The sequence below is a fragment of the Bos grunniens genome, chromosome 15 (genome assembly GCF_055505025.1).
Source record: "Bos grunniens cultivar Pamir isolate PY7600 chromosome 15, Bosgru_T2T1.0, whole genome shotgun sequence".
Classification (NCBI taxonomy): domain Eukaryota; kingdom Metazoa; phylum Chordata; class Mammalia; order Artiodactyla; family Bovidae; genus Bos; species Bos grunniens.
The window spans coordinates 8,817,451-8,837,680 of NC_141179.1; the positions used below are offsets into that span (position 1 = coordinate 8,817,451).

General features: G+C 40.9%; 1 protein-coding gene and 1 long non-coding RNA gene across 3 annotated transcripts in view; one reads left to right on the forward strand and one right to left on the reverse strand.

Moving 5' to 3' along the window:
* The window catches only part of ARHGAP42 (Rho GTPase activating protein 42), a 348,391-nt gene that overhangs the window by 319,951 nt on the left and 8,210 nt on the right, over positions 1 to 20,230 (reverse strand). The gene's annotated exons all lie outside the window — the stretch shown is intronic.
* LOC147357320 (uncharacterized) lies at positions 8,901 to 14,801 on the forward strand. The gene is made up of 3 exons (XR_015141766.1): positions 8,901 to 9,035; positions 12,006 to 12,119; positions 14,664 to 14,801. It is a non-coding gene; the product is annotated as an uncharacterized LOC147357320 (long non-coding RNA).

The following is a 20,230-nucleotide window of genomic DNA, read 5'->3' on the forward strand; positions in this document are numbered from 1 at the left end:
CAGTCAGCATACAGGCGTGTGTGTGCTTGTGCGCACATGCACGCCCACACACACACACACACACACACTCAATATCTAATATAGTATCAAGTGCCTGAAGTGTGGTAGGCGATCCCTAAGTTTCCTGAATAGATCCGAATGAATGAAGAATGGACACCCATAGTCTCACATGAGATCCCTATGCTGCACTGACTGCTATAACTGTTCACTTCAGTTCAGTCCCTCAGTCATGTCCGACTCTTTGTGACCCCATGGACTGCAGCGCGCCAGGCTTCCCTGTCCATCACCAACTCCTGGAGCTTGCTCAAACTCATGTCCACTGAGTCGGTGATGCCATCCAACCATCTCATCCTCTGTCGTCCCCTTCTCCCCCTGCCCTCAAACTTTCCCAGCATCAGGGTCTTTTCCAATAAGTCAGCTCTTCGCATGAGGTGGCCAGAGTACTGGAGTTTCAGCTTCAGCATCAGTCCTTCCAATGAACACCCAGGACTGATCTCCTTCAGAATGGACTGGTTGGATCGCCTTGCAGTCCAAGGGACTCTCAAGAGTCTTCTCCAATACCACAGTTCAAAAGCATCAATTCTTCAGCGCTCAGCTTTCTTCACAGTCCAACTCCCACATCCTTACATGACCACAGGAAAAACCACTCTGTGAAAGAGACGGTGTCTAGAGGAAACAAAGTGTATATATGGTACCACCAAGTCCAAGCAGGAATAAGCCACACAGCACACAGCATCAGCAGCACGTCCCTGGCCATGTGAAGAACCCAGAAGAGTTGGGCCTCAGTCTGTGCTGTATTTCCAGGGCCTAGAACAGTATGAGATACAGCAAGTGCTAAATAAACATGCTGAATGAATATGTGAGTAAAACTCCATTTCCTCTTTCTTCTCCACACCTCCTCTGACTTATCACACTGTGACCTTTACATTTTCTCCTTGTTTTCTTCCCTCTGCTCCTCTTGCCACTCTTTGCATATATGTAAAAAGTATTATTATTCTGTATTACATTATAAGATTTTTAAATACTTATTCACCTATAATGAAAAATAAAAGCACAAGGGAACATTTCCTCTTTAAACATCCACCAAATGATTCTGCTTTCTCCAACAAAACATAAAGGCCATCACTGAATTTGTTACGGGAATTTATACCTTTGCTTTAAATATACATTTAGATCTCAAACTGCTTTCTATCATAAGAATGTAACATAAATGCTTATAAAGCTATTAAATTTCTACTTATAATGGTGAGTTCCAACACAGAGTTAACATATGACCCAGCAATTCCATGCCAAGGGATATATCCAAAAGAATAAAAACGTATGTCCACACTATGGACAGAGAAGCTAGGGCAGGCTACAGTCCATGGGATCGAAAAGAGTCAGACACAACTGTGAGACTAACTTTCTTTCACACAAAAACAGGTACACGAATGTTTATAGCATTATTCATAATGGCAAAAAAAAAAAAAACCAGGAAACAGCCAAAATGTCCATCAACTCATGGATGGATACAGAAAATGTGGCGGTACATTCACACAATTGAATATTTGGCAATGAAAAGAATAAAGTAGCAATACATGTCAAAATACAGGAGAACCCTGGAAACATCCTAAGTGAGAGAAGTCATTCACAAAAGGCCACAAATTGTATAATTCTATTTACACAAAAAGTCCAGAGCAGGCAAATCTGTAGAAACAGAGGGAAGACAGAGAAAAGGAGTGACAGCTAATGTGTGTGAGATTTCCTTGAGGGCGATAAAAACTATTATAAAATTAGGCAGTAGTTGTTCCAAAATATATATTAAGGAAAAAACAAAAAACTCATGCAACTCAATAGCACACAAAAAAACCAAAATCTGACAAAAATAAGCCGAGAACCTGAACAGACATCTTTCCAAAGAAGACATACAAATGGCCAAGAGGTACATGTGAAGGTGCTCGACGTCATTAATCACTGGGGAAATGCAAATCAAACCCCTTCACACCTGTTAGTGTGTTTATCATCAAAAAGAAGAGAGAGGGCAAGCACTGGCTAGATATGGAGAAAAGGGAACCCGGGGCATTTTTGGTAGGAATGTAAACTGGTTCAGCCACTATGGAGAACACTACAGAAGTTCCTCAAAATATTAAAAATAGAAATAGCATTGTTGTACAGTTGCTAAGTCACATCCGACTCTGCGATCCCATGGACTACAGCACTCCAGGCTTCCCTCTCCTTCACTATCTCTGGCAGTTTGCTCAAACCCATGTCCACTGAGTCAGTGATGCCATCCAACCATCTCATCCTCTGTCATCCCCTTCTCCTCCCGCCCTCAATCTTTCCCAGCATCAGGTCTTTTTAAATGAGTCAGTTCTCCACATTAGGTGGCCAAAGTATCAAAGCTTCAACTTCAGCATCAGTCCCTCCAATGAACACCCAGGACTGATCTCCTTTAGAATGGACTGGTTGGATCTCCTTGTAGGCCAAGGAATTCTCAAGAGTCTTCTCCAACACCACAGTTCAAAAGCATCAATTCTTCGGTGCTCAGCTTTCTTCACAGTCCAACTCTCACATCCATACATGACTATTCGAAAAACCATAGCCTTGACTAGATTGACCTTTGTTGACAAAGTAATGTCTCTGCCTTTTAATATGCTGGTCTAGGTTGATCATATGGCAACCTACTCCAGTACTCTTGCCTGGAAAATCCCATGGATGGAGGAGCCTGGTAGGCTGCAGTCCATGGGGTCGCTAGGAGTTGGACACTACTGAGCGACTTCACTTTCACTTTTCACTTTCATGCACTGGAGAAGGAAATGGCAACCCACTCCAGTGTTCTTGCCTGGAGAGTCCCAGGGATGGGGGAGCCTGGTGGGCTGCCATCTATGGGGTCGCACAGAGTCAGACATGACTGAAGCGACTTAGCAGCAGGTCGGTCATAACTTTCCTTCCAAGGAGTAAGGGTCTTTTAATTTCACGGCTGCAATCACCATCTGCAGTGATTTTAGAGCCCCCCAAAAAAAAGTCAGCCACTGTTTCCCCATCTATTTGCCATGAAGTGATGGGACCTGATGCCATGATCTTAGTTTTCTCAGTGTTGAGATTTAAGCCAACTTCTTCACTCTCCTTTCTCACCCTCATCAAGAGATTCTTTAGTGCATCTTCACTTTCTGCCATTAGAGTGGTATCATCTGCATATCTGAGGTTATTAATATTTCTCCTGCCAATCTTGATTTCAGCTTGTGTTTCATCCATCCCCACATTTCGCATGATGTACTCTGCAGAGAAGTTAAATAAGTAGGGTGACAATATACAGCCTTGATGTACTCATTTCGCAATTCTGAACAATTGATCCACGTCCAGTTTTAACTGTTGCTTCTTGACCTGTATATAGGTTTCTCAGGAGGCAGATAAGGTGGTCCAGTATTCCCATCTCTTAAAGAATTTGCCAGTTTGTTGTGATTCACACAGTCAGTGGCTTTAGCGGAGTCGATGAAGAAGTTGATGTTTTTCTGGAATTCTCTTGCTTTTCCTATGATCCAACATAGCAATTTGTTCTCAGGTTGCTCTACCTTTTCTAAATCCAGCTTGAACATCTGGAAGTTCTCAGTTCACGTACTGCTGAAGCCTGGCTTTAAGGATTTTGAGCATGACTTTGTTAGCATGTGAAATGAGCACAAATGCATGGTAGCTTGAACGTTCTTTGGCATTGCCTATCTCTGGGACTGGAATGAAAACTGACCTTTTTCCAGTCCTGTGGCCACTGCTGAGTTTTCCAAATCTGCTGGCATGTTGAGTGCAGCACTTTAAAGAGCAAAGAAAAGATATACCCAACTGAATGCAGAACTACCATATGATCCAGCAAACCCACTTCTGGGTACATATTCAAAGGAAATGAAAAGAAGTTATCCAAGAGGTACCTGCACTCCCATTTCCACTGCTGCAATATTTATAGTAACCAAGATATGAGAAAACCTAGTTGTCTATTAATGGATGAATGGATAAAGAGGATGTATATGCACAGTGAAATATTACCCAGACATGAGAAAGAAGGAAAGTATGACATTTGTGACAACACAGATGAACAGAGAAGGCAGTATGTTAAGTGGAATTAGCCAAACAGAGAAAGAGAAATACTGCATGTTATCACTCATGTTAAACAAACAAACAAACATATCAAACTCATAGGAATAGAAAGCAAATTGGTGACTGCGTGGGACTAGGGGAGCAGGAGAAATATGGAGAGGCTGGTGAAAGGATACAAACTTTAAGTTATAAGATGAATCAACTATGAGAATATAACATAAAACATAGTTGGTAACACTACAGGACAACTGAAATTTGCTAAAAGAGCTGAACTTAAATGGTCTCACAAAAAATGAAAAATAAACATGTATGCAAGATGACGGACAACTAGCAAGCAGGGATGTGTTGGAATTTTTTCACAGTGCACACACATATTAAATCAGAAGTATATACACCTTGTCAACTATACCTCAATAAAGATGAAAAAATGTAATAAAATTAGACAGTGGTGATAGTTGCACATTTCTGTAAACATAAGAAAAACCACCAGATTGTATTCTTTTAAAAAGGATAGATTTTATGGCAGTGAACTATAGTGAGTAGTATTTCAATAATACTATTTAAAAAGCAAATGACATTTTTAAAAGAAAGCATTTCCACACAATTGGAATCAACACTTTGAAACTGCATCTTGAAAATAACACATGCAATACTCTGTTACAAATAGGAGACAACATAAATCATTTGTGCAATTACACTTTCTTAGCAACATCTTTTGTATTAGAGCCACTAACATATTAATGTCACTGCTGAAGAGAAAATTCATTCTTTAATACAAGTATCAATTCCTTGAATATGCCTGTTCAAATCACTCTCATTCTGATAAATCTACATCCTACGCAACTGGCTTTTTCACTAAGACATTTATTTTCTAATAGAAAGTTTTGGAATTGATTTCAGTATTAAATGGAGTGACAACCTGTGGACTTCTCTATCTCCAAACATTAGTTTGATACCACTTGCTATAAGTTCGATCATATAACAGGCATTGACAAAAAACAGATGATGTGTCCAGCTCCAGAGTCCCAAAGACTTGCTACCAGTTCTTACACAGCTGACATCCCTAGAGAGAAAAATAAGCAAATAATCAAGCAAACTAAAGCATGATGGATACCATGTTTTCTACGAAAGCACAACATCTCTGACATGGAAAAGATATCTTAAAAAGATAACTACACCTTTCCATGGAAGCAACGACTTACTTCTCCCTGCAAGCCACATGAATGATACCAAGTCAGGAAATATGATAAATTTCCACGTCCACAGCTCTCCCATCAACATTAAGCACAGTGCTCTCTCAACATATCTTGTACATCTCCCCAGTACAGTAGAGATTTTGCTTAGAAAAACCACCTCACATTCTGTTTTGAATAAAATATAACGGCAGTTGTTATTCATAACTTGGTCTCAACATGAGCTAGAAATGAGACAGATGAGAAGATTAATTTTAATATCAAGTATCATACACAGTTCTAGACACTTTACATGTGTTATCTTACTTAATTCTGCAAATATGCATATGAACCAAACATTCCTTCCATATTATAGACAAGGAAAACTACAAAAGAAGCCAAATAACTCGCTCACAGCCATGTAGCGAATAAGTGATGGCAGTGGGACTGAAAAGCATTGCTCTGATTCTAAAGCCCAGGCTCCTTCTATTAAAACTACACCGGGCTGACTGCTATTGTTAAATCTTCAATGAACCTACTTAACATTTAATTGGTCTAATAATTAAAGATTAAACATTTTTAGCACTGCACATGTGTCAATGATAATGCTAAACTTAGCTGAAGAGCAAGCCCTCTGTTTCTTTCAATTCAGTTCAGTTGCTCAGTTGTGTCCGACTCTTTGCCACCCCATGAATTGCAGCACCCCAGGCCGCACTGTCCATCACCAACTCCCAGAGTTCACTCAGACTCACGTCCATTGAGTCAGCCATCCAGCCGTCTCATCCTCTGTCGTCCCCTTCTCCTCTGCCCCCAATCCCTCCCAGCATCAGAGTCTTTTCCAGTGAGTCAACTCTTCGCATGAGGTGGCCAAAGTACTGGAGTTTCAGCCTTAGCATCAGACCTTCCAATGAACACCCAGGGATGATCTCCTTTAGAATGGACTGGTTGGATCTCTTTGCAGTCCAAGGAGTCTTCTCCAACACCACAGTTCAAAAGCATCAATTCTTTGGTGCTCAGCTTTCTTCACAGTCCAACTTTCATATCCATACATGAACACTGGAAAAACCATAGCCTTGACTAGATGGACCTTTGTTGGCACAGTAATGTCTCTGCTTTTGAATATGCTATCTAGGTTTGTCATAACTTTCCTTCCAAGGAGTAAGCGTCTTTTAATTTTATGGCTGCAATCACCATCTGCAGTGATTTTAGAGCCCCAAAAATAATGTGGCCACTGTTTCCCCATCTCTTTCCCATGAAGTAATGGGACCAGATACCGTGATCTTCGTTTTCTGAATGTTGAGATTTAAGCCAACGTTTTCACTCTCCTCTTTCACTTTCATCAAGAGGCTCTTTAGTTCCTCTTCACTTTCTGCCATAAGGGTGGTGTCATCTGCATATCTGAAGTTATTGATATTTCTCCCGGCAATCTTGATTCCAGCTTGTGCTTCTTCCAGCCCAGCGTTTCTCATGATGTACTCTGCATATAAGTTAAATAAGCAGGGTGATAATATACAGCCTTGATGTACTCCTTTTCCTATTTGGAACCACTCTGTTGTTCATGTCCAGGTCTAACTGTTGCTTCCTGACCTGCACACAAATTTCTCAAGAGGCAGGTCAGGTGGTCTGGTATTCCCATCTCTTTCAGAATTTTCCACAATTTATTGTGATCCACACAGTCAAAGGCTTTGGCATAGTCAATAAAGCAGAAACAGATGTTTTTCTGGAACTCTTTTGCTTTTTCCATGATCCAGCGGATGTTGGCAATTTGATCTCTGGTTCCTCTGCCTTTTCTAAAACCAGCTTGAACATCAGGAAGTTCACTGTTCATGTACTGCTGAAGCTTGGCTTGGAGAATTTTGAGCATTACTTTACTAGCGTGTGACATGAGTGCAATTGTGCGGTAGTTTGAGGATTCTTTGGCATTGCCTTTCTTTGGAATGGGAATGAAAATTGACCTGTTCCAGTCCTGTGGCCACTGCTGAGTTTTCCAAATTTGCTGGCATATTGAGTGCAGCACTTTCACAGCATCATCTTCCAGGATTTGAAATAGCTCAACTGGAATTCCATCACCTCCACTAGATTTGTTCGTAGTGATGCTTTCTAAGGCGCACTTCACTTCACATTCCAGGATGTCTGGCTCTAGGTGAGTGATCACACCATCGTGATTATCTGGATCGTGAAGATCTTTTTTGTACATTTCTTCTGTGTATTCTTGCCACCTCTTCTTAATATCTTCTGCTTCTGTTAGGTCCCTACCATTTCTGTCCTTTATCGAGCCCATCTTTGCATGAAATGTTCCTTTGGTACCTAATTTTCTTGATGAGATCTCTGGTCTTTCCTATTCTGTTGTCTTCCTCTATTTCTTTGCATTGATCACTGAGGAAGGCTTTCTTATCTCTTCTTGCTATTTTTTGGAACTCTGCATTCAGATGCTTATATCTTTCCTTTTCTCCTTTGCTTTTCACTTCCCTTCACAGCTATTTGTAAGGCCTCCCCAGGTAGCCATTTTGCTTTTTTGCATTTATTTTCCACAGGGATGGTCTTGATCCCTTTCTCCTGTACAGTGTCACAAACCTCCATCCAAAATTCATCAGGCACTCTATCTATCAAATCTAGTCCCTTAAATCTATTTCTCACTTCCACTGTATAGTCATAAGGGATTTGATTTAGGTCATACCTGAATGGTCCAGTGGTTTTCCCTACTTTCTTCAATTTAAGTCTGAATTTGGCAATAAGGAGTTCATGATCTGAGCCACAGTCAGCTCCCGGTCTTATTTTTGCTGACTGTATGCTATGCTAAGTCACTTCAGTCATGTCCGACTCTGTGCAACTCCACAGACGGCAGCCCACCAGGCTCCCCCATCCCTAGGATTCTCCAGGCAAGAACACTGGAGTGGGTTGCCATTTCTTCTCCAGTGCATGAAAGTGAAAAATGAAAGTGAAGTCGCTCAGTCATGTCCGACTCCTAGCGACCCCATGGACTGCAACCTACCAGGCTCCTCCGTCCATGGGATTTTCCAGGCAAGAGTACTGGAGTGGGGTGCCATCGCCTTCTCTGTGCTGACTGTATAGAGCTTCTCAATCTTTGGCTGCAAAGAATATAAATCAATCTGATTTCGGTGTTGACCATCTGGTGATGTCCATGTGTTAGGGGAAGCACAGATTGAAACCGCCCACCCTGGCCAGGTACCATGGTAACCATTTGCATGAGTTGTTTTATGACAGGAGATCCTGATAAGGAATACGGAACTAATAAGCCACCACCAACCAGAAGAGTTCGAGAAAGGTCAAAAGGAGACACCGCATGTCCGTCCACTTCCCAGAATCCCTCTCGCTAGCATCCATCTTGGCTGAGTGATGCGTGTGCCACCAGGAAAGACTCTGAATTAGAATGATTGGCCAAAGACCACCCGGAAACTAAGCCCATCACCATAAAACCCGAGACTGCGAGCCATGCAGCAGAGCAGTTCTCCTGGGTTCCCTTACCCTACTGCTCTCCACCCAGGTGCCCTTTCCCAATAAAATCTCTTGCTTTGTCAGCACATGTGTCTCCTCGGACAATTCATTTCTTTTCTTGTTAGACAAGAGCCCAGTTTCAGGCCCTGGAAGGAGTCCGTCTTCCTGCAACAAATGGCAACTCTGGCGGGGACTCTTCTTCGGTGAGACTGACATCCTGACCACTCGGGGTACTCAGGGGCCAGCTTGCCTGCCAATGGACCAGACCCAGCGGCCGCAACTGGGACCCTTTTGTCCCTGGTCTCCTCCTGACGTGGACAACTGGCCAGAGTGTCCCAATCGGTAAGGAACAAGAGACTTTATTGACCTCTCTCCCCTTCTCTCTCTTTCCTCTCCTTAACCTTTTCTAGCCTTCTCTGTTTTTCTAGTCCCCTGGTCCTGGATGCAGGAATCTGGTCGAAGGGCCCTCAGCCTGAGCTGAGGATTGGAGACTGATCACCTCCTCTTGGCAGAGGACTCGAATTCTGGTTCTGGTCTGGTCTGATTTCTGGTAGGACCGAGTTCCAGTCCTCCCTTCTCTGGAGGCCCAGGGAAAAGTCCCATAACGCCTGGGTATCTGTAGGTGGCAGGAGACATCTGTAAGGCCAGCCCTTTCGCCCCCCTCTCCCGCCTCCTCCCCCTTCTTTCAACCTGGCTTCCTTTCCTCCCTTTGAAATCTTTGATGTTAGTACTTGGATCTGAAGTTCTGTGTCTCTATAGGAGGTTTTCTGAGAGAGGGAGTGTCTGACGAGGACTGCCAGGTTTACATGGGTGTGTTTTAACTCTGTGTTCTGTGTTGTGGTTTTTTATGGCCATTTTGCTTTGTCTGGCCACCATTTGGTTTAGATCTGCCGCCATTTTGCTAGAACTTGATTTTCTTTCCCTGTGCCTTGAGATCAGGGCTCTCAGGAACACTTATCTAGACCATCTCTAACTCCTGAGCCTGAGGGAAAAGGGGAAAAAGAGTTTAAAATTTTTATTTATTTCAACTCTTTTTTTATAAACTAGTAAATTTTATATTGTAATATCTAATTCATGACTAAACTTAGAAAATGAAGCCAGATCTTGCCCTGTGTCTGTCTAAATATGTTTTGGTATGTCTTTGTCTCTGGGTAATATTTTTGAGGTTAATTTGTAAATGAGTTCTATTTAACTGGCTTAAAAAAGGAAAGCACTTACAAATCAAATAATTCTAAATTAAACAATAAATTCCAGGTTCATGTGAACTGGGAAATATTCAGTATTAAATACCTAATATTAACGTTTGTTTGTTGACATATCTAATATAGACACATCTTAGAGTAATTAACATTAAGTAGAATATTTTCATTGTACCTAGGTTTAATATAAGTTAAATATTATATCTGTTACAAGTTTGTCAACAATGAAATTACCTCGAGTGAAGAAACTTCTAAAAATGCAAATGAGATATGAGCTTTTATATAAACTCTATTAAGAATAATTATTCTTTAGAAATATCTGTCTAAAATAGTCTCTCCAGATTGGTGTAACTTAAATTTCTAAGGGTTGTGCTAAGTGTGCTAAGTGTTGGAAGTCTACTGAATAGTTAGGTCATTTCCAAATAAAATAAGATTTTGAAACATTTACTACTAAACACTAGTTGCCTTTTACAGAGAAACTAAAGAGATTTGGGACTATAAATGAATAATGTTTGGTGCCATCCTAAAATGTTCTAAGAAAGCAAGGGTTTTAGAAATTACCACTGGCATTTATGCTCACCAATTTGTAAAATGCTAATATAAAAGTTAGTTCTTGGTTGCTAAATGAAAGTAGGAAGTGTGTTTTCAGTTAAAAAAAAAAAAGAAAGAAAGAAAGAAAAAGGTATGAAAAATACTAAAAAGAGTTATGCACGATCAGGATTTTCTAAAACTGGATTACAATTAGTTAGATAAATGGATTTTGTTAGACATGACACAGCCATAAGAAAACTGGTTAGAGTCAACTAGGTCCAAGATGGCAGAGCTGACTTTCACTAGATCTTGAGCCTTGGTATTTAGGCCTATTGTGACTTATCAACAAGCTAAATGATACACCCATCAACATTGACTAAATCTGACAAATGTTCTAAACCCTTTTAATTGACCTTTTCGATAAAACTTCCTAAATAGAATTCTTTTGAAGTTCTTTTGACCTCTAACTAGCTTTGGGGTGCTTCAGAGGGCCCCTGAAACATCCCAAAGAGAGATATTAAACTGTGTTTATTTGTTTGGTTAAATTACATGAAAAGATTATCAAATGAATAGTAAATCTGCTCATGTTATAATGTATGGTAAAATTACTAATACAGATATCCTAGAAATTATATGGAGTTCTTAATATTCTGATATGTCCTAGTATTCTAATGGAAAACCCGATGACTTCACAAAAGTAAAAAAAAAAGAGTGAATGAACCAGCGAATATGCTTATAACTTTTATGGTTTCTATCTGAAAAATTATGGGTTTGAATATTATGTTTTCAGGGAGTAGGGAAAACCTTCCTCTCAAACTAATTATGACAATACTTTGGTAAAATTAAACGTTATAAACAAAACAATTATATTTTCTCTGTATCTGACTCCTCCAAAAATTGGAAATTCTTAGATTTCCAGTAAGTTTATCAAATGAGTTAGGAAAGTTATTTCACGAGTACAAAAATCTCAAGAAATTTTTGAGACCTTAAAAAGGGAAGAATTCACCCAGATTTGTTAGGCAAAATCTGTGATAAGCCTTTGGTGTAAGGTTCCCAGCCCTGTTTTATTTTAAAAGTTCAGTCTGAGACTCTATAAATGTTTCAGCAAAATAAAAAGTCTATGATCAATTATGGTTATATAAACCATCAGACCAAAATTAGTGAGAACAGACCTGGTTTGCAAACAAGCTAGCCTTAATTTGGTTATATTTGATTAAAATGAGGGTAACTTTAGGGAGAAAAAGATATTTCAAAAAATATTAAATCCCAGTTTGTTAGTGGAGGTCTGCATCTAGTAAGACTCATCTCTTAGATAGTTCTTTGCTGTTATGTGATATTAATGTAAAATTTAATTGAATTCTTAAAGAACACCCAAAGTTTGTTTCTGAAGCTTATCTCAGTAATCTATCTTTGGATGAAGACCAGATGCCTCATGACCTGCAATCAGGACTGGAAAAAGACCTAATTTAAGGGACTGTCTCCAACCTGGATGGAAGGACTTTTTTACCAGGTACTCTTAACTAGCTCATGCACAATGAAACTGAAAGGAAATTAACTCTTAGATTAATTCCCACTTCCAAAGGCCCCTACAGTGGATTGGTCTATAGAGAGGACAGCTGACCTGATCTCACCTTAAAATGATGCTCAAGCAGGAGAAACTACACTACACCAGGATGAAAAGACGACGACATCAGAGGTAGACAGCTTGCCCAAGATGCTGGACCTGATTTGTATGATCATTTATGTTTTCTTGACTTCTTAGACCTTTGCATATAAATCAAATGCTTTTCTATCATAGGCCTGATTCTATGCTAGTTTTAGAAATCAATAATTGTTGGGTTTGTGGTCAATTACCTGTGTATAGTTCTGAGTTAAATTTCTCTACTACAAGACTCTAACTGGTTGGCCCTGAGAAAATTTACTTAAAAAAAAATTATAGTCATATTCAGGTTACTGTGATATTACTAGATGGGATCCCCTCACCGGGCCAATTAATAACGCCTGCTCTGACTCTGGCCATAAACTTGAGCTTTTTTTCTATTATTCAAGCTCAATCAGGGCAACAAGAAAAGTTTCAGCAAAGGAGGAAAAAAATCTCCCACAATTATGGGCTGGATTTATATGGATAACACCAGGCTATGGTAATTTAGGCTTAAAGTCTCCTCTGTGTTGGAAACAATTAAATCATACTAAGGACAATCAGTGTAGTAACCCTAGAAAACGGGGCTATGTGCCTTATAGATGGTGCCAGTATATAATTTCCCTGGAAGATAAAGATTCTACAGAGCAGACTAAGTCAGATGACCTGAGATATACTGGGCTACATCTAATGGAAGCTCTTAAGTCTTACTTGTGACTTTACTAATACTGCTGGCTATGTTATTTGTGTTTCACCTGTTTTGTGCCTGAGGCCTCTAACAGAATAATATATAGCCCCATATGAGATCAATGATGGTAACACTGTAACTCTATATATGGGAAGAAGCAAAAAGAGGGAATATTTTCCTGGATCAAGAGGCTGGTAAAACAGGTGGTCCAGAAAATTTTGGATACTGTTTTATGGCCTAGTCCAGTAACAGCACATTGAGTGGCCTGTCAACAAAATCTTTGCCAAACCTGAGAATGGACATTCTCAGCACCATGGGATAAAATGGTCATGAAATGCCCCCCCTCAAAATCATGGTCAAGTTTATGAGCAAAAAGGGGCTCTGCCAACTGAAGACTGACACTTGCCATCTACATCTACAAAGATTAAATCCTGGCCGCTGCAACTGCTGACTTTCAACACCCCTGAAAGGAGTTCAGGATGAAAACCAGGAATGAGGCACTCTGTGCTCTGGGAAAAACTGGCAGAACAGGCCTTCAGATAGTTATATCTTTTCAGGAGAAGATTTTATAAGTCCCAATTCTTGCATCTTCTCATACCTAGAGAAACACTGACATCATTAACGGTGAAATCTGCTTTGGCTGTTAAGGAAAAGTTTACAATTAAAAGTCAAAATAGAGTAGCTATGGTTCAGATATCCTGGGAAATAGCTAGGTGATGCTATGGGTGTACTTTCAGATTAGACCTTGTATTGCTAAACACGACTTTTCTGAGTCGTGTCAGGCTTGGATGCCACCATTCTCAAAACAATGTCTGCTGGAAGCTAGTAACTGCAACCTTACTTTTTGTAAAACTAGGCAACTAGCTACCTGGCTACAAGTCTCCCTGAAGTGCCAGGTCCAGACTGGGTTTCAGGCCTATTCTTCTAAAAAGAAATGAGATTTATTTTGTCTACTAAATTCCAGTTATCACTCCTCCAACTACTTCTAACTGGGTCTGTTACACCAAAATGGCAGACCAAGGGATTGAGGTTTTAATCATAGAAGACTCAGATCTAGAACTTGGAACTCAGAAATACTTCCAATTCAGTGTCTATACTCCAAGCTGAGGCAGTCCTATGCTCCATTTTGAAAAGAAGTTATCACAGTCATAGTTGCCTATTTCCCTAAATTAAAACTGAGTAGAACTCTATGGGGCTCTGGAGTAGAGATCAGTTCTGTGTTCTCCATTTCTTGCCTGTAGGATATAGGCTTCATTCAGCCTCCTTGACCTTCCCTGAGTTCCAAAGTGTGGATTCAAACAATTGCTAATCAGGGAAGGGAGGGGATACAGAAACAGGAGAAACAATCAAAGGTTGGTACAGCCTCCAGACAGAGTCCTGCTTCCTACTCAAAGAAATATGCATAACAGTGTCTTTGAGCCCCCACCCAGGTGGAGGATGGTAACTTCAGACTGAACACAAGATTCCTGGAGCACAGCTCTATTGCCTCACCACCAACCAATCAAAAAGGGTCACAAATCCTGCAACCCTCACCCTAAATGTTGCCTTCTGTTTCCGGGGACCAGAGATGACCATCCTGTTAGGTCTCCTGTTTGGGCCTTGTCTATTTCATCTCTAAGAGGGGCCAACAGTTTCAAACTAAATTGCTGTTACTACAAGGGTGGAAGCTGGTTTCAGATGTGGAACACCCCAACTTAGATCAGGTAGAGAGAGACTTCTGCTCTGCTAGGCAGGCCTACGCCCATGCACAGCAGGAAGAAGTTACAGAAGAAAGAGACCTCCGCCCCAATTCCCAAGAAGTATCTCGAGTATGAAGTCTCTCGGCGGGAGTTGTTAGGGGAAGCACACTGATTGAAACCACCCACCCTGGCCAGGTACCATGGTAACCATTTGCATGAGTTGTTTTATGACAGGAGATCCTGATAAGGGATACGGAACTAATAAGCCACCACCAACCGGAAGAGTTCGGGAAAGGTCTAAAGGAGTCACCGCGTGTCCGTCCACTTCCCAGAATCCCTCTCGCTAGCATCCATCTTGGCTGAGTGATGCGTGTGCCACCAGGAAAGACTCTGAATTAGAATGATTGGCCAAACCACCCGGAAACTAAGCCCATCACCATAAAACCTGAGACTGCAAGCCACGCGGCAGAGCAGTTCTCCTGGGTTCCCTTACCCTACTGCTCCCCACCCAGGTGCCCTTTCCCAATAAAATCTCTTGCTTTGTCAGCACATGTGTCTCCTTGGGCAATTCATTTCCGAGGACAATTCATTTCTTTTCTTGTTAGACAAGAGCCCAGTTTCGGGCCCTGGAAGGGATCCATCTTCCTGCAACACATGTGTAGAGTCTTCTCTTGTGTTGTTGGAAGACGGTGTTTGCTATGACCAGTGTGTTCTCTTGGCAAAACTCTATTAACCTTTGCCCTGCTTCATTCGGTATTCCAAGGCCCAATTTGCCTGTTACCTCAGGTGTTCCTTGACTTCCTACTTTTGCATTCCAGTCCCCTGTAGTGAAAAGGACATCTTTTTTGGGTGTTAGTTCTAAAAGGTCTCATAGGTCTTCATAGAACCGTTCAACTTCATCTTCTTCCGCGTTACTGGTTGGGGCATAGACTTGGATTACTGTGATATTGAATGGTTTGCCTTGGAAATGAACAGAGATCATTCTGTCATTTTTGAGATTGCATCCAAGTACTGCATTTCGGACTCTTTTGTTGACCATGATGGCTACTCCATTTCTTCTAAGGGTTTCCTGCCCACAATAGTAGATATAATGGTCATCTGAGTTAAATTCACCCATTCCTGTTTCTTTAAGCGAGATTTAATATTCAGGTTATTTGGATATTTTGGGATTACCTTAAGTGAATATCTGTTCTGACAGAAATGCAAAACTCAATCTCAAACAAGAAACAAGTGGGCCTAAGCTGTAACCTAAGGACTCAAAGTGGGACGAGTACCGAGAAACTGACATCTGCTTCTCCCTGCTCTTCCCCTCATCAGTGAGTGTCACAAAACCTCAAGCTCAACCAGTCACAGATACTCACTGAATCCTCATTTCCATAAGAGCAGTCTGAGGAGCCAAGGCAACACTGACAGGGGAAAAAAAAAAAATGCATCCAACAGGATTTAAACCTGACAAGCCTGAAAGTTCTCACTCACTTGCTACAACTCTTCCTTATTCAGGATTATTCAGGATCTTTATTTTCTTTCTTTATCCCCTGAGACTGGCTTTTTTCAGCCCTTGCTTTACTTTTTCAAACTGTCCTCAAAGTCCAGACTTCCTGCTGCAGCCCCTGGGTAGAGCTTCTCTTAAGCTCACAGATTCCTTAAGGAGAAAACACACACACACATACACACTTTAAATAATCTATTTTGTCTTTATGTGCCGTGCTAAGTCAGTTCAGTCGTCTCCGACTCTTTGCAACCCTGTGGACTATAGCCCGCCAGGCTCCTCTGTCCACGGGATTCTCCACGCAAGAATCCTAGAGTGGGTTGCCATGCCCTCCTCCAGGGCATCTTCCCAACCCAGGGATCGAACCCACAGCTCTTATGTCTCCTGCACTGGCAGGTGGATTCTTTACCCCTGTGCCACCTGGGAAGCCCGTCTTATCTTTAAGGTACCATCTAAACAGCCTCTTCCAGCAATTCTGACACCTATTCAATCACACCATTTTTTCCTGGATCAACTGGCTTACAGGTTCAATTTAATTTTCTCACTGAGCCAACTGAATCTTCCTCTTCAATTCCTAATTCAACATTCTCTTTTCCCATAATTTCCTGTTCCTAGACTCTCCAGCAACACCCTACCAATCTCATCATTCTTTTCTTACCAATAACCATTAGAATGATATCACCACAAACATAATTACATTTACAAATCATCTGTGTAGCATAAGAAATACCTCAGAAAGCACTTTTCTAAGCCACTGTCTGCCTGCAATGCATGAATCAATGTGGGGAAAAACACTCCCTTCTCCATTTTGACCTGTTATATTACATGAAATGACCCAAGTATTTATTTCACTTCTGACAACATCACTTTTAACAACTTTTACAGACCAATGACCTAAGCCAACAGCATCAAGGCAGCAGCAGACACATCAATAAAGTCTCAAAATCTACACTGCCAGTTCATGATTATCCCTAAATGCCAACCCAGTGTGTCCTTGTTCCTTGGTTCCCAGATCATAGCAGATAATTATTTCTTTAAAAGTAAACAGCTAAATCAAAACCATGCCACATCTCATGATCACTTCCTACCAAAAAGATTTAATTTGGGGACAAACTCATGCTTTAACATTCCATTAAAGCATTTCTATCTCAATCATCTTGTCTATGGAGTACGATAATAACACTGACAAGAACATATTAAAGTCAAGCCTTGAAAAACGCTTAAGTTATCTGGCTTACAAAGATCCTGCCTAAAGCAAGTGAAAATAATACCACATTTTAAATCATGTTGTTAGGCATTTTGTTTACTGGCCACATAAAAATCCTACAAGGAATCTATGGCAAATATATTCCCATTTTTTTCTGAAAATAGAGTATGGGACAAATGGCTTCTCCCCATGGCACTACTTAGTGTCAGCAGCAGGACTGGGATGAAGCCCCAGTTCCAGATGCCATCTGCCGTCCCCAGGTTACCCAGCCCTAAAAGTCAGTATGACCCTGACAGGAGAAATATTCAAGAGCAAATTTGCAGTCCCCATTTCCTGGCTCATTTGCTCCACAGATAATCAAAATCCTTCTCCGTATCATGTTCTTAGTAAAATGTAAACTGATTCATGTTCACCATTACTGACTATTCACAATGCAGTCAAATTAGAATACAGATATCCAAGCCCCCTCCAAGTTTATATTCAAAAGACAGAATAAAATTTAATAAACAAAAATACACAGTGAATACTCTGTGTGACTGCAAAGGCAGAGACTGGAGTAATACAGCTACAAGGCAAAGAATGTCTTGCACTGCTGACAACAGAACGAGATAGAAGTAGCAAAAAAACATCCTCCCTTAGAGCCTTTGGGCTTCCCTGGTGGCTCAGCTGGTAAAGAATCCGCCTGCAATGCAGGAGACCTGGGTTTGATCCCTGGGTCGGGAAGATTCCCCTGGAGAAGGGAAAGGGTACCCAGTTCAGTATTCCGGCCTGGAGAATTCCATTGACTGTATAGTCCCTGGGGTCACAAAGAGTCTGGACACAACTGAGCGACTTTCACTTAGAGCCTTCAGAGAGAGAATGCTCTGCTGACACCTTGACTTAGGATTTTGGCCTCCAGAGCTATGAGAGGAAATATTTCTAACATTTTATGCTAAGAAAAAAATTATTTCATATCTACATACAGAGAGACGCACACACTTAAGGACTGTTGGTGCAAGCAGAGAACATCACATTCAAGACACTGTAAGCACAGAAAATTGCAGGGCCAACCAAATGCTGGAATCTGGGTGGAATGAAAAAAAAAAAAAAGCTAGCTTAAAACTGGAGTTTACAAACCAAAGGAGAAGGAAAGCAGAAGCATTAGTAAGCGGTTTCTCTCTAAGACAACCAGGTGGGTGAGCAAATAACTGACCGAACGGGAACACAAAGAACAAGCTTTGGCTGGACACGTGGTGTGTGAAGGGCCCGCAGCACGCCCAGGTGGGGACAGGTAGCAGGCTGCTGAAAATCACTCAGAGCTCGGTTGAAGGCGGTCCGAGCTGGAGCGCTGTGGGCAGATGTTGTCACACAAGGAAAGAAAACAGCAGAAGGACCCCTTGCACACTACCAACACTAAAGAGAAGGCTAGACGCAATAAGGAAGAAGGATTCTGCAACAGTGTACACTGTGGAAAAAGAGAGGCCATGAAGCAGCTGGGATCTAGAGGCAGTAACAACATTTTTAAAAGGATCACCTGAGGAAAACCAGGGACTGCCATGCAGTCAGTACAAGCCTGCAAACGTCCCTTCCTATCACCTATGCTGACATGTCTTCAGGAGTACACAACTTTCTCAAATCTTCCCCAAATGGTGTACCCCTTCAAAATTCACACCATTTCTCTCTTATTTGACAATTTTTACACTGGCCCTCAAACTTTCTGAAACCAACCTTTAAAACAATTGTAACCTCTTACTCCTTTGACCGTTCAGTGTCACATAAGAACGTGCTCACAGAAGGCACAAAGAAGTCTGATACAAGTTCCAAAACCACACTATTTAAATTGTTTTCACAACTCACTTTAATCTGCTTCTCCTTGCTAATCCCTCCCACCACTACCACCACTCCTTTTGTATTTGTTTTGTTTGAGGCCATATCTTTCAAACATGTTAAGGAATAAGAAAATTAAATAAATGAAAAAGAAAAAAGTCTCACCGCAGCAAAGTAATCAATTTACATAGCTTCCATTCGAAAGGAGATACACTATACAATACTCATTTCACATTTTACAAACACATATCACTTTTCTAAATTAAATCATCACTTTTCCTGTGTACTAAAGAGACAACTGAAGCTGGGGCTTTCATTTGGATAAACTCCAGTATATGTTTACACATGAGGGAATACTTTTGGCATGTCTTTCATAAACTAGCAAGCAGTATGGCTTTTTAGATTTGTGCAAGGAAATACAAAAATTCCACTACTGAGAAATGTGTCTGATTTTCAAACAAAAGGGGTCATTTTGTGTCTATCCACTTTTTACCAGAATAAAGCCAAGGTTCAAGAGAGTACTATTCATGTAACAAATGTGTGTAAATTGTGCATTTCTTCCCAATATTTTCATACCACCCAACACTGAGAATCATCCCAGGATAGTTCCCCATCCTTCACAAAATATATTGCACCTGATAATCACCCAAATTACATAAAACAACAATATATAAAATGTCAAGTTTTGACATTTTAAAAATACCATTTGGGGAACTTTCTTGATGCTCCGGTGGCTGAGACTCTGCTCTCCCAATGCGGGGAGCCTGGGTTCAATCCCCGGTCAGGGAATGAGATTCCCACAGGCCACAACTAAGAGTTCACAGGCTACAACCTAAGATCCTGCATGCCGCAATGGAGAATTGGCACAGCCAAATAAATAAATGTATATTTAGAAATACCATTAGGCATGGAGACTTTTACCATTAAAAATCTAAAGATTTCATGTCAAAAATCTATAATAAATAATATAAAATAATCTACAAAGTGTTAACTATTAGTCTTATCCTAACCTTTTTCCCCACCATATTCCATGTAAAAATTACAAGTAGGTAAATTACTTTCAAATGAAAATTTTTAAATTCTAGAGAAGTAGGGCTTATGTTTTCTTCTTTTATGAATATACTCTTCAGCAACGAAAGAAAAAGGTTGGAAAAACTGACAGATGATCAGCTACCGTACAGTATGTTGTATGTGCGCTTAGTCGCTCAGCTGTGTCCGATTCTTTGCAACCTCACGGACCACAGCCCGCCAGGCTCCACTGTCCAGATCTCCCGCATTGCAGGCAGATTCTTGAGCCAT